The 14,982-nt window shown below is 44.6% G+C and overlaps 1 protein-coding gene across 1 annotated transcript in view; it reads right to left on the bottom strand.

Moving 5' to 3' along the window:
* The window catches only part of LOC115394103 (zinc finger protein 45-like), a 1,173,573-nt gene that overhangs the window by 353,203 nt on the left and 805,388 nt on the right, over positions 1–14,982 (bottom strand). The gene's annotated exons all lie outside the window — the stretch shown is intronic.

Below are 14,982 nucleotides of genomic sequence, written 5' to 3'. Positions count from 1 at the left end.
TGTTAAGAAGATTAATGATGCAGGGGATCCAGGGCTTAACGGAGAAAAGAAAAATCACTCCTGTGAGAATCCAGTGTGCTTTCTGGCATATTTTAATTCTTGTGCATTTATTTAGTGCGTGGGAGTGCAGAGGAGCACTTTGAATAAAGATGGAAGATGAAGAGTTGACCTTTAAGGCTTTGCTGAAAGCCGTTGTAAAACAACGATAACATTGTTGTACCAAGAATTCAATTACAGCGATTATGGGAAGCAAAACGTGTTAAATGCTCAGCAAGCCAAAGGTAATATCAAAATTATTCAGCTGAATAACAAAACAAAGAACTTCTCAGAAATATGAAGCAACTTCAAAATGGCGAGTCAGGTAATAAGATATTTACTACACAGCAATCAGTGACCAACAGATACATGATATTCACCTGGAAGTAAATTAGACTGCCTGCTTATGCTTAGCCAGGCCAATCACAAACACCGATACTCCGGTTTCTTATGGTGATTATTTTCCTATTTCAGTCGTCTTTCTTGTGTTTGGTATAACAAAAGCGTGTTTATTGACGCTCACGCTGCTTTAAATGCTCTTTATTTTCACGTCGGAGGTTGAGATGTGTTCAGAGGACGGCTGCTGGTTTGACCCAGTTCATTTAAGAGTTTAGATCAAGAACAAGAAATAATAAGTCTTTTTCTTTGTTATAATTTGGGGTAAAATACCTTTAACTCCTCTTTCGATCCACAGATGCTCAGGATTCTCTTAAATAGCTCAATTCTGGTTCAATTCCTGTAAATTCATTAACAAAACTTTCCAAATACTATTCATTTTTAATATTTATTCTAGGGAACAACGTTTTTAACCCTAATATCAAACCAACACTTCAATAGAAGTAGCAGAACAGCAGAAATTCACACCGATGAAATCACTTTATATTTACAAACATAAGAGAGTGTGAGCCGAGGGAGTTTCACATTTGTTGATTCACTTTTTTTTTTCAGGCGTGAGGAAAATTCAACAACACAGACAAAATCTGTTCGATCTGCCTCTTCTGCACACCTGCAGGGTGTCAGACGCCACAAAGCCCCGAGGTGAGAGATTAGACAGCGTGAGCCCAGCTCCTCCATCCATGTGCACCGAGGAGTCGGCGTCTCATCTGCTCCGTCGGCGTGTGACACCGGGAGAAATCCTCACCCCTAAATATATCTGAGAGAGGCTGCCTGCAGCTGCCGACAAAGTCATACCGATCACACACACACACACACACACACACTGAAGCTGGGACTCCCTCTTGTGGTTCGAGCGTCAGTCGCTGCTGATGCTGTCAACAGGAGTCACAGCTGATCATTTCAGGACTAACAATAGACCACGCTGTCAAACTGATTAGCAAACACCCTCGACACCTCCTGGCTGTCATTAGGTGTTAAAGTGGGTCATTTACAGCAACACATGCAACGCCGGAGAAACGGAGCAAATGATTCCACTGCAGCTTGTGTTGAAGATGTTTACGAAAAGCAGCGGCTGTAAAGAATCGTCACTTCGTATTCGGACGTGTGAAATGGAAATTTACTTATAGCCTTGTAAATTTAAATATATTCATCGAATTTAAAAGGATAAAAGCTGTATCGGCTCCAAAAAGGGAGCATAAAGTGAAGCCTGTCTGCCAGATGGATGGAAAGAAATGAGTGGAAATGCCAGCATGAGGCCTCACCTGGAGAACGGCGTTTCATCAGTCACCTCATGTTAAGTTCAGTGGAATAAAAAGCGTTGGGGGTGGTCCGCCTCTCATTCTTTTTCCAATTAGTGACTGGCAGGAGGAGCGGTGGGAGACGGCCGATCAAGAAAAAAGAGAAAGGAACCGGGAGGCCGGAGAAGTAAGACGAAGAGGAGAAGGTTCAAGAGAGAGAGAGAGCAGCTCAGCAGGCCAGAAACCTGCCAGGTCTCCATGTGCAGCAGCATTTCCAGCTGATGATATGAGGAAGAGGCCGTTTCAAAACTGAACTTCCCTTTTCCAGTGAGACTGTCTGTGAAATCCACAAATCCAGCACAAATTTTTCAGCAACATTATCATCTTAAAAGACTTAGATTGTTTGTTCTTCTGAGATTTATTACAGTAGTTGTGAAATCCGCTGCTGTTCAGTTTCACGCGTTATTGGTTCCCAAAAGGAAATCTGAAAGGAACTTAAAAGTGGTGTGTGTTTGTTTTTGCTTTGTTTATTTCCCTTGAGTTTGTCTTGTCGTCTTGTCGTCTTTTGTCTCCGTCACGGTTTGAGTTGTTTCACTGCTGATACAGGTCGATTCCCATGCGCCGTCGTCTGTTTATGTATTTTATTGCTAATGTCAGGTCATAGTCTAGACTCAAGTGATTTCATGCATCATGCATGAACAGTTCACCTTGATTGGTTCCACTTTTGTCTCACCACCTGTGTGTGTTTGTGGCCATGCAGGTGTGTGTGTGTGTGTGTGTGTGTGTGTCTGCTAAACTGTGCAATGTGGGCGCAACATTAAGTTTGACTTCACAATGTCTCTCTCCACTGAATCGAACATGACAAATTCTAAGGAGGATCATTACTCAGGAATAAGAAGATGATCTTGTAAATCACCTGTGATGCCAGTTCTGTAATCCAGTGAACTGAGGAGTTGCTGTTCTGGTAGGATTTATGTGCAGGGGAAAAGTTCGGTGTAGAAGTAAAGGCAAAACGTGAACACAAAGCATCATTCCACCTCTGCTGATGATTGTTCTGGTGTCACTTTGATTTTCACGTCATTATGTGCCTCATTCACTAGATTTCTAAATTTCACTTGTTGATTATTTATTCCTGTCCGAATCTGTTTTAATGGCCATTTTCTGGTGGAGGATCTCAGGGATGACGGTGTTGAACGCCGAGCTCAAGTCCACCGACAGGATCCTTGCGTTCGTCCCTGGGGGGTCGAGGTGATGCAGGATGTAGTGAAGGACGGGAACCCAATCTGCCTTTAGGTCCTCCATCCACTCACTCTGTCCACGGATGTTTACACACATTCAAATACTGATTCAATTGCTTTTGATTGACAGTGTATTTGACGTTGCTTGATCTGATTTTAAAATGTACCTCTGCATTGTCAGATGCATATTGTCTGTCGTCCCACATCACCTCACATAAAGTGTGTGTTTCCGGGCGTTCCAGAATGTGAGAAAGCCCCACGCTGACATGGCGAGCGCGCTCACATCAGATAAGAGAGGTCAGAGGAAGGCTGAGTCAGCAGATCTTTGCAGGGCCTATATCTGCAGGATTAGATCCGAGAAGAGTCCACAATATTAATAGAAAGGGATTTTTTTTTTTTTTCACCTCACGTTATTCACTGTTTTCTCTCATTCCGTGTTGTCCTTTAGCAAACCTTCACGTAGCTTTAGTCAAGGTTATCAGAAATCTGACGCGTGCATTTGGTTTCTCTTAGCAGCAATTCAGGAAGATCGTCTTTGTTAACGCCGCTTTCTGTCTCGTTTCCTGAGAATCTTCTATTCCCAAGGTCAGCAGTGAGCCTGCAGTAAATGGCTCGACATGAATAAATGTATAGCGGCGTGGTTTGATTATGCTGTCTGTTTGCAGTGAGGGCAGTGGATCACTTCTCTTTCTAGTTCAGTCAATAAGGTTCCTGGCGTTTTTCCCCCCGAGGAGCCGGGAAGACGTCTTAACGAGGACGAGGAGGAGGAAGAGCGAGCGGGAGATACCGAGACGAGGCGGGGCGGGGCTGTCTTATCGTTGTGGAGCAGGGTCGCTCAGAGACTAAAAACCATGAACTAATTTCATACCAAATTTACATGAAAATTACTATTAATTACTTGGAGATATTAGGTGTGTTGGAGACAATTATTCGATCCTCATGCAGACATTATTATGTAAATGTAATTTTGTTTCTGTCGCCATGTGAGGCGTGTAGGAAGCGGGCTTCATCTGCCTCTTGAAAAGCAAGCCGCGCCGCAGTCTGAAGGCCGGACGCGAGCCAGTCCCGGAGTTTCGTGGTCACTCTAAAAGTTCCCGTCACTTCGTTGTTCAACAACGATTAGTTGGGTTTCCGTATTGTTTGACGCTCGAGGGCCACGGCGCCTGGGCCGACGGGCGGGAAGCCGTCGCCCCGGCGACAAGCGGCGACAGGTTGTCGAGGCAACCTTGGCGTGATAGATGTCCCCGCCTCCCGCCGCCGTCCTGGCAGAGCTCCGGTGTTTATCTTGCTATCCTTCACCATGAGCTCTCATTCATCTTTTCGCCGCTGAAATGGAGGCACATCCCTCGCTAACGGCGAAACCTGATTAATTATTAATCACTTTTTAAAACACCGCCAGGCGTGTGTGTTCTTCGTTCCCCCCCTCTTCAGTTCCGCGGCTCCTCCGGGCAGAGCTTGTTTTTCTAAACGTGCCTCCGTCTCGCAGCGAACCGAGGGAGTGTTTGCTCGGCTCCGGACACCTTTTACAAATTTAATTAAAGTTTAAAATCTGAAGGGAGCCTGTGAAGCTGCAGCTCAGCGTTACAGAGTCTGCTTGAGGACGGAGCTTGACTGAACATGCAGCCGCACATGTCTGTAAATTATGCTGGCCGGCCTCATTCCTGTGTACGTTTCCCAAAGTTTCCATGTTTGGCCATGAAGCCTCACCATCTGGAGCCGCGGCACCTCAGGTTCGTGTTTGTGTGTGTGTGTGTGTGTGTGTGTGTGTGTGTGTGTGCACATCTGAAGTGGAGAGCAGCTGTTTAAAACCACAACAGATGGCTCCTCCTCTTCTCCCCTGAAGCCCGCCACATTTAACCCTTGAAGGAGAAGAAGTCCTTCACATAAAGGACTTCGACGTCCGTGTTCATGCATGCCTTTTGAATTAATCGGCATTTTTCATGTCGTGGTCTGCAGGTCGGTCTTCAGTTGCAGTTGGACTCAATTTACTGATAATTCTGTGCAACAAAGCAAGGAAACTATTGCGTGAGTGACTGAGCTTGTTACACAGAAAACAGATTGTTAATAGTTGGATTGTCTGACATGTATAAGCGAATTGAGAAATTGTTAACATCATTTAAGATATAAGCTCACACACTGACTTACGGAGGCATGGCTGTGTCGACGTGGAGCATGCTGTGCAAAAAAACAACTTCACGAGGACGCTAATCAGCTCAAGAGACGCGGTGGACGTGCATCACACAGAGCTTCATTTACATAACGTGCATCTGATACGTCACCTTCAGGGTAAATTCAACAACACACTTCAGTTTGACGTCGGTGCCTTTTATTCATGCAGAAGTGGCAACAATGTGTGAAATACAGTGCGAGGAACGGTAAAGTCCACGAGTGCCTGAAAACCCAGACTGTGATCAGGTGAAGCTGGCATGCTGATTAGGATGCAAACCGTCGACCCAGAGCTGATGCCCAAACAGGGGCTGCAGGAAAACCCATGACTCATAAACCAGGAAAACCACCAGCGCACTGCGTTTGCTGCACTTCTTTTTTACTTTTATGTGTGTTTTCTATCACCTCTTCCACCGACTTTTCTGACTGTGAGGCAATTCATCATGGTGTTCTCTCGTTATCGTAGGTTAATGGCTCCTGACTGGACAATTAGCAACACTTCCTCTCTGCTTCTGTGATAAATCTGCACTCTGGTCGCAGACTTCCAAGAAATTCACGCTACACCCAAACTCTAACTCACTCAGTTTGTTTTCGTCCCCCTGAGTTTGCTGACTGTACTGGTGTCATCACAAACCAGCAGTAAATGGAAAAACTCATAAGGCTTAAATTTGGAGATCGTAGAAAATGGTGGAGATCCCTACTTTTTTTCCCCTCTCTCTTGCTTTGGCTCGCTCATGTTTTTAGTCCCAAATGAGCTGACAAGAAATATCACAAAGTTTAGGACTCAGCAGGAAGAAAAAAAAAAGAAAAAAAGAAGTGAGACCTATTAGCAAGCAAAGCAGGAGCGCTGGCCATGCTCGAGCTGGAGACAAAGTTCTCAGGTGAAGAGGAGGAGAGAAGTGTTAAAAACACTAATCTTTGGGTTTTTCATGCCCAAAGCGGTGAACAGAAATGGGTTTGTTAGCAGAACAACAGATCATCTGTGCTGATCTGCAGCCAGGAGAGACAGAATGTCTTGAGATGGTCACGCTTGTGTCTCGACGACTCCCGCTGCAAATCGTTAAATGTTTAACGATGTTTTCACAAAGTTCTCCTGACTTATTTTTTTCAGTTCCTCACTGTTGCTGGCATCTTTCCCAATGCTGAAAGGAAATAAGCAGTGCAGGATCGTCTCTGGCGCTAATTATTGCTTCTTTTTCCCCGTCTGATTCATTTTGGACGGCCTCGTCTCGACGGCTCCGACGAGGTCGAGCTCGGTCCTGATTAGGGTTGCCAACTCCCAGAGATTGAAATAAGGAACGCCTCTTGCGGGCATCTGAAAAAAACTGGGTTTTTTGGGGGGTGAAAAACGCATATATAACAGCATTTTGCCACAGTTATACCTATTACAGACTGTAAAAACACATTAGGCTACTGCATTACACCTACAGTAGCAAGATTACAATAACTCATGATCAGCTTGATCAGTTTGTATTTGAGGCCTACAGTGAGACGGTTATCATTCCAGTATCATCATCATCATGGACAGCAGCTCTCAGCCACTGCACCGGACGCTAGAGCAGCTCAGCAGCTCCTTCAGAGGCCGACTGAGACCCTCAGTGCAGGAAGGAGCTACCACAGGCCTCTCATCCCCACCGCTGTCAGACTGTACAATTCTACTGTGTAGAATATGTGCAATAATCCTGGACATTATAATATCCTGCACCACTCCTTAAGAAATTCAGCGACACTTTATCATCCATTCACTCTGCTAAAACATATTGTACATATTATATCTCATACTGTATAGTTATATATTGCATCATATGTTGCATATTGTATTGTCTATATTGTATATTTTATATATTTCCTGTTATATTTTTAAGATTCAGGTTGTACATACGGTTAAATCTTCATTGTCTTGAGCTTCTATTATCAATCCTACTATGATTTGCACTATAACTTGTTAATTATTGCACCATTCATTAGTTTTGCACCCCGCTGTGGGTTCTATGAGCCTATACACCTGTACATTTCTCCACCGTGAGATTAATAAAGTCTTCTATTCCTCTTCTATTCTATATTTATTGCTAAATGTGCAAAATAACATCAAACAGCTGCTGTCTCTTCTGGATTTTAACATGTTCTTTTTTTATTTTCAACTAAAAAAGTGTAAAATCAAAACTGAAAAACCTTCTGAACAAAAAAAACAACAAGGTGTAATTTCTAAAGTGAAAACACTCCACAGTCTGCAGCAGCAGACACAAATCAATGAACTAAACATGATATATCCGATATGGAAACGGCACAAACTTACGTGTCTCTGGAAGCCATGCTGCGCTGCTTTAATGTTGTGATTTACTTCCTCCCATGCCAAACTGACTACTGGCCAATGAGCTGCCGTAGCCTACTCGGAACCGTCTTTTTTTGACCAATGAGATAACAGTGATTCTGCGTTGTCGAGCCATCTCTGTCCGCTCATTGGTCACAGAACGTCAGAGAGGCGGTGAACAATTTACCGTAAGTTTTAAAAAAAAAGCGCAAGTTCCATTGCTCACGTTTTGACTCTCACAAAAATACGGAACAAAGTGCGTTCCTTTTCAGCTCAATACGGAACGCACACTTTTACATCCAAATACGGAACGATTCCGTTTTTCAAGGAACGGTTGGCAACTCTAGTCCTGATTCTTCGCGGCTGAAATTTGCAGTCCTCTCGCAGCGTAACCGCTAAGTGCTGTACTGACAGTTTCACTGCAGCGCAGCATAAAAGCATCCTCAGAAGCAAAAAAAAGCTGCCATAAAGACACAAATTGACCGTGTAGGGCGTCGGAATCATCGGCAGCACAAAAGTTCAAATTGTGTTTGATTAAATGAGTTTTCAGTCAAGAAGTACTTTGTGGAAAACGTTGACAGTGACAGACAGAAATTCTTCCATCTCCACTTTGGCTCTATTCATACGCGGACATGTATGGACCCTCAGCCGCATCGCTCCTTTCATGAAAAAAGTCACTTTTATAAAAGACATGGGGACTTTTTTAACATTAAGTGAAAATTTAATGACAAGCTTGGTGACATTTAAAAGAGCTGAACTCATCATTCTGAGGCAGCATCTTCGCAAAATTGTGCTAACTGGTCCGAGGCAGAGATTAGAGACTGATGGCTTGTTGTCACTTACATCCTCTGCTCCTCGAAAAGGCCACGGGCGGTAGCGGGAGCGCCACGCTGCTCGTTGGTGGGGGTGCGTTCCGTGGAGAAACTCTGATATATACGCCGTCGTCCACGACAAAGAACACACAAGCATCGTCTATTTACCATTTTGCTAAAATGAAAAACAAGATGCTTCATGAAGGCCCGTGAGGGACGCTGCCGCCTCAGATTAAGAGACTGAATTAAAAGCCTCTCAAAGAAAAGGACTCCGCTATTAAAGGTCAGTGCAGAGGAAATGTAGAGTGGAGCAGCTACTTCGTCTTGTTAATGAGGAGAGACGGCAGGATTTCAGGGACAAAGTTACCAGACTTTGCTCCATTACAGGAACTGGAGAGTCTTCTAAGATGTGGGGTGTTGGTTGAACCGGAAAAATGCAAAAGCGATGCGTTTTCACTTGAAACACTGTGTAAATATAGCCTGAATGTACAATTCGATATATCTCAAGCACTTTTTCCAACAACCTCTACAACATTCTCCGTACGTTCTGACATGTCTGCTCATTTCTGCAACACGACGGCAAAGCATGCGCCGCCGCCGCCTTAAGAACTCTCCTCCGCAATCTGCCGTCATCTCTCAGCTCATCAGCGTAGCGACGCAGGCAGGGTGCTCGTGAGCTGAAGGGCAGACGACTCGGTGGGGAAACAAGGAGTTGAAGGGCAGAGGAGGAACTTCTCGGTGCTTTAAGACTCACATGGTTCGTATATTTAAGAGCATTTTCTATCCTGAAGAAACCAGAATGGTGCACTGCTCGGTCTTGCGGTACAATATGAAGCTACCAGACTGGGTAATTGTTGGTTTTCATTTCTCGAAAGCACAACTCTCACATTCCTGACACTCTGCCTCCACGCCGACAATATTAGATAAAGCAGTTTTGTGGATGGATGGACAGATGTGTCTTTTTATAGCATCCATGTTGGGAAGAGAACAAATCTGGTTCACTGCAGGAGCGACTGGTGGCTGAAGTGTTGGCTGTGTTCTTCGTGTTTACGGAGGGATTCAGCATGTCTTCGGTTAGAGGAATAAAAATGCTTTTATAAATAAAAAGATCTTGTTGTGTCCCTGATTGTGTTGCTGAAGCTCACAAAACCCCACAAGCAGTCAGAGGAGAGAAAGCCAATTGAACTCTCATCCCAGTCTCTTGGTTATTCAATAATCATTTAGAATATTTAAACTAAACATAGTGTACCTTTAAAATTTTAGGAGAAAGGCTAATTACTCTGTGCAGAAAGTTAAAAAACCCAAGAATGTCTTTCAAGCTAACCAGATATGGATGATTACCACATGGTGGAATATATTGTACTTTGTTGCATTTATAAAATAAGTAAATAAAGCGTTTGCATGTATTCCATTTGCAGTTGATCACAGAAATTGCATATCCCATGTTTCCCAGTGCAGAGTGATCACAGTGATCATAACACCAGCTTCTGTTTGACGTGTCTTCAGGGTGGAGAAGCTTGAGGGATGAAGCGGCGCGGGGGGGGGGGGGGGGGGGGGGGGGGGGGGTGTTTGAATCCAGCCTGACGAGGCCTGCAGCTCTGCGTCTCCCTCCTGTTTGCTCGGCTGCAGGGTCTCCCGGCTCCGTGTGAATGGCCAGATTGACAGTGTTTACCTTTCCTGCTCGTCCAGCAAATGCCATACGACCAGCTGAGCTTATATCTTGCTTGAAGCCTTCTAACGCACGTTTGTATGCTATGTTTTTCTTCTTTTTTTTTTTGTGTTTTCATCAGCTTTGTCTGTGTCCTTCCAGGTGCAAAGGCGACTTTCATCTGCATGAAGTCTCGAGTTGTGAGCACAGTACAGTTTGTCTTCTTAGCAAACAACTGCACTGAAACACCAGATGTTTTAGCGGAGAAGATGTTCCACAACGCCAGACTGTCTTAAAAGAAAACAAAAAACATCTCACTTCCAGAAGTGAGAAAGAATCTTCTCCACCAGACGTGAGAAGAGGCACAATTAGTGCGACAGCTTTCCCCACGGGATCCGTGGCAGTCCAGCTGAGCTCGGCTCGCCTTGTCGTCTTCACTGTTTGGGTTTCCCAAGATGTTCGTAGCTGGGAAGCATCGATCCAGTGAATGCTGTCATTCTCCATTATATTATTCCCCCTAAAATGGGAAATTGCAAGAAAAAAGCTTCTCAACAGGAAAGTTACAAATCGTGAATCACCAGTATGTAAAGCGTAGATAGAAGGTTCAGGCTCCAGTATTAGTTATTCCTGCTGTATCACTTGGCAACCTTTGTGCCCTTCTTTACAAAAGAAGTAAAACCACATTTTGCTTTTCTGCCTTTCATGACTGTGACTTTTGTATCACCATGAGGTGAACAAACGAGGTGGAGAGTCGGAGACGGAGAGCGGCCAGAGGGGCCAAGGACACCGGACAACGCGCTTTTATGGAGATGAGGACGGGCGGAAGCGTTTTCCTTCAGAGAATGGACGGAAGGACAAAGGTGAGAGATGACGGATGGGAGTGAACTGAGCGGCGATAAACAAGCGTCACGCGCTCCTGTTGCATGTGTAAATCACACACACCATGTGCTTCGTGTGTGTGTGTGTGTGTGTGTGTGTGTGAGTGTGAGCCACTGTTTGATAGTAATTTGCTGTGATGAATATTCTCATTACTCAACTCGCCCTCAGACATTTCCTGCGAGGGCCCGTTCCTGGGAAGACGACAAACACACACAACGATATGCATGCGTGTGCGTCGCCTTTAAATTCGTGTTTACAGAAATCTCAGCTGACAGCTGTGACTGCAGATGGCCGCATGGCTACTCCACACAATGCAGGAGGACGGCTGGACGGCGAGGCAGGGGCGATCCGATCAGTGATAAACAACGTGATTAACAATGCAAGCATGTCACGAACGATCTACAAACGCATTGTGGAATTATGTACACTCTCAAATGGACTATGATATTTAGTTTGCGTCTGAAAAACAAGCACAAGAAACATGAGCATCAGACGACACACAATAGATGCGCAGATGTTGTAAAGCGTAGCACAAGTATAAAAAGTATTGTACAAGACAACAAACTGGAGCGAACTGAGGGTGGAGAAACAGGAGGAAGGCAGGACGATGGAGGACCCGCTGTGACTGCATGAAGCCGTCAAACCGACGTGAGTTTACATTCTGCAAGAATAAATCACGTTTATTTTATATTTCTGCATGAAAACACTGTCGAGACGGTTTTTTAAAAAAAACAGATGAAGTTACTGAAGTTTGGGTTTTGATTAAAATGCTATTGATTGAGAATCAACGGGAGTTTTTCCAACTATCTGAACTTCAAACCGCCGCCTCATTTTTCCAAATATTTGAAAAGTTTTTTTCAAAGGGGTTCAGCGGTTTTCTTGATTCAAGCTTGTCATCAAGGGCCGATGGTTGCTCTTGAAGCCGGACCAGCTGGAAGCCGCAGTTTCAAAACTTCTGCAGCAACTTTCTGCGTGTTTACATAAACATTCACGTCTCATTTTCCACCATTATCTCCGGACGCCGCATCACAGAGGATTCTTCGCCGTGCCCTCACAAACGTTACCTCTTATTTGTGGGTTTCCAAGTGTGCTGAGACCTTTGTTGAGGCTTTCCACCGCACAGTGTCTCTGTTCACATGAACGCCATTATCAGATTGAGTCGGCTCGGCTTGATGGAAGGACTGAGGGAGGGGAAAAAAAAGACAGGCGGGGGAGAGGCAGCGGGAATATTTTAATCAGTGAGAGAGACAAATGTACGGAAGAAAGGGTAAAAGCTCGGGAGGCGGCGGAGCATGCTAAGTGCTAATGATCAGACTGGGAGGTGAGAAATAAGCTGTGAGCCGCCAGAGGAGTTTAAACAAGGTGAGGGCCGCGAGGCGAGCCTGCGCCGGGCGAACGGCCGCCCGGACTGCGAGTCAGCGCCGACCGACGCAGCAGAAAAACACACGGTGCTGCAGAGTTTGGCAATTTTGACATTTCATACAATTCATTCCGGATTAATGCGTCACTGCCGACCCCGGGAAGACACGCCATTTGCATAAAAATGTATGAATTAACCGGGCATGAGGTAAAAAAATCATTCACATCGTTTGCATGTATCAGCAGAAGAACAGGTAGTAGGCACAGACAGCAGCGGAGAAACGCCGGTTCGGCGGCGGCAGCGGTTTGGAAGCGGATCCCTGAAGAGCGCAGGTGGCTCACGTCGCAGTTTGGCTTTTATTGTCTGAGATTTCACAGCATTCGTTTAAGTAAATGAACAAACCAAACAGCAAGTGGTGTTTTGTGCAAATCTGCAACTTGTTAGAACCTCAGGCACCTGGTCGCCAGCTGAACTTCTCCACACACACACACACACACACACACACACACACACACACACACACACACACACACACCAACCACCAACCAGCCAGCTGAGCAGAAATATTCAAACAAAGCAGTTTGAGGCAGTAAAATGCAAAACAGAGAGTCTGTATTCATGGCAACACGTTAATTTGTTAGAAATGCTCGAAGAAAGCAAAACGTAAAACTGGAAAATCCAACATGAACGGTGCAGCTGAGGATCGTTTGGTGAAACAAGTCGTCTTCCAGTCATGATGCTGGTGGTTTGATTCCCATCTCATCCTGTCAAAGCATCTCTGCGTAAATCAGTCAACCCCAACGGACGATCATGTGAAGAACAGTGACACTGATAGTCTAGAAATGCTATTTAAAAAACGTGTTATACTTGAACAATATGGCTCTTTATTTTTTGGAACTTAACCAAAGGAGTCTAAGGAGCCAGTTTAAGAATGCAGAGAGGAGAAAGTACAGATATTTAGATCCATTTTGAGTGCATACACTGTAAATTTACTGCGAAAACTTAGTTTGATCCTCGTAATCATGCACAGATAAGCATTTTTCTCCATTTAAGAGGCTTTTGAGGTGAATTGTTGACTCTCATCTGGGCCTGGAGGTGTGTGTGTGTGTGTGTGTGTGTACACACTGATGCATCGTATCTTTGTGAGAGATGATCGACTGGAGGCTGCATTCTCATTTTTTGTGGCCGACAAATCAATATCCAGAAATCAATATGATATTGGTGTCACAAGTGAAGAGAAGAGGACAGTTCTCAGCAGATTCGTCACACTCTGGGTCAAGATTTCACGAAACAGTTTAACATAGCAGCACTCAAATAAAATTGAGTTCAAACCTTCAGAAAAGTTCATCTTTAAGTCTGATATATCCTTGTATTAGGAGTGCTCTGTCACATTATTCTGCCTGCTAGTGATGATTAACTTGTTCAGCCGACACAGAGATCGATGTGGTCTATATATAATCCGTGTGACGGACTGGTAGCCCCTCCGGGCTGCGATCTGCTTCTTACCTGGTGGGGAAACGCTCCTCCGTGATGAAGTGTGTGTGCAGGATGAATGGACGGACGCAGGTTGAACTTTAATTACTCAGAGAAAACTTAAGCTGCGCTTTTCCGGCAGAGCCAGTTTCTCAGAAAACCTCACTGAACGGGATTTACTGCGGCGCTCCTTCATTTTCAGACCGTTTTGAAATTAATGTGATTTGTTTTTCATGTCTCTTTTGCAAACGAGCTCCACAAATATAATTAAAACATCACTTCTATGTTTGTTTACGCTTCCCCGTCCTCTCTCTCACATACAAATCCATGTGTATTAATTTCATATCTTCTAAATAATTTGTTTACCATAAATAGCCCTATTTATCGTGCACTTTGGCAGATTTTCAGCGCCCATAATCCCACTTCCTCCAACAAGAGCTAATGCGCTCGGGGAGGAGAAATCCATTTTCTACCTTGACAGTATAAACCATCAATGCTTCAGCGCGAGCGAGCCGCAGCTTTGTGATGGATTCCTGCAGCATTAGCGGAGGAAACTGTGGTTGGTGTTTTCTTTGCATGTTCACCGGGATCTGTTGATCCGTTTCTGACGCGCAGCGTCGCATGAGGGTCTTTTCCTTCACTCCGCTCCATCCTTCAGCCTCACTGTGGATTAATGAATCAGGGGGAAAAGGCCTCCGTTTGGCAAATTAAAGCCGAAATCCCCTGAAAGATCTGAACGGTTTGCATGATGGACTTTTTCCAACAAATCCTCTCCTTGGGGTGTGAAGGGCTGATGGGATCTGATAAGACAAACCGTACTACAGACGGGTACTACAGACCAGGAAAAGCCAGCCACCAACCGTAAATCCCACATTTGTAAGAACAGGGGACAGTGGAAAGAAAAAAAAGAACTTTTTTCCTTTAATCGATGGGAAACTGCAGCGAATCCACATCCAGATGTGGCGGCCATCTGCTCGGACCAGTTGGGGTTGGGGGATAGAAGGAGAGAGAAAACAACAAACATGTGGACATCAGATGGTAAACTAATCAACACGTTGTTGACTGATGGTGATTGGAACAGAAGCTCCACCGCCAGGAACGTATAAACCCGATCATTAGACTCATTTCAGCTCCGATGAATTCAGAACAAATCAGTCTCAGATTAGAGAGAACAGTAAAATCACAGCGTGATGGTCAGTAAATACAAACAGCGACCAAAATATGCCTGGATTTCATTACAGAACACACACACACACATGAAAATGTCACGCAAAACTCAAAATATTCAGGGTGTTATTGTCTTCATGGCAGATTTTTCTGTGAGCTTAAAACAGTTTGATCAAATGTTGCTAACAACGTGATCAGGACTTCACTCGGTCATAAATCTTGCTTCTGTCTTGGCCATCAAATATCTCTTACATTTTA

The sequence above is a fragment of the Salarias fasciatus genome, chromosome 9 (assembly GCF_902148845.1).
Source record: "Salarias fasciatus chromosome 9, fSalaFa1.1, whole genome shotgun sequence".
NCBI lineage: Eukaryota > Metazoa > Chordata > Actinopteri > Blenniiformes > Blenniidae > Salarias > Salarias fasciatus.
This window is presented reverse-complemented; position numbering and strand designations above follow the sequence as displayed.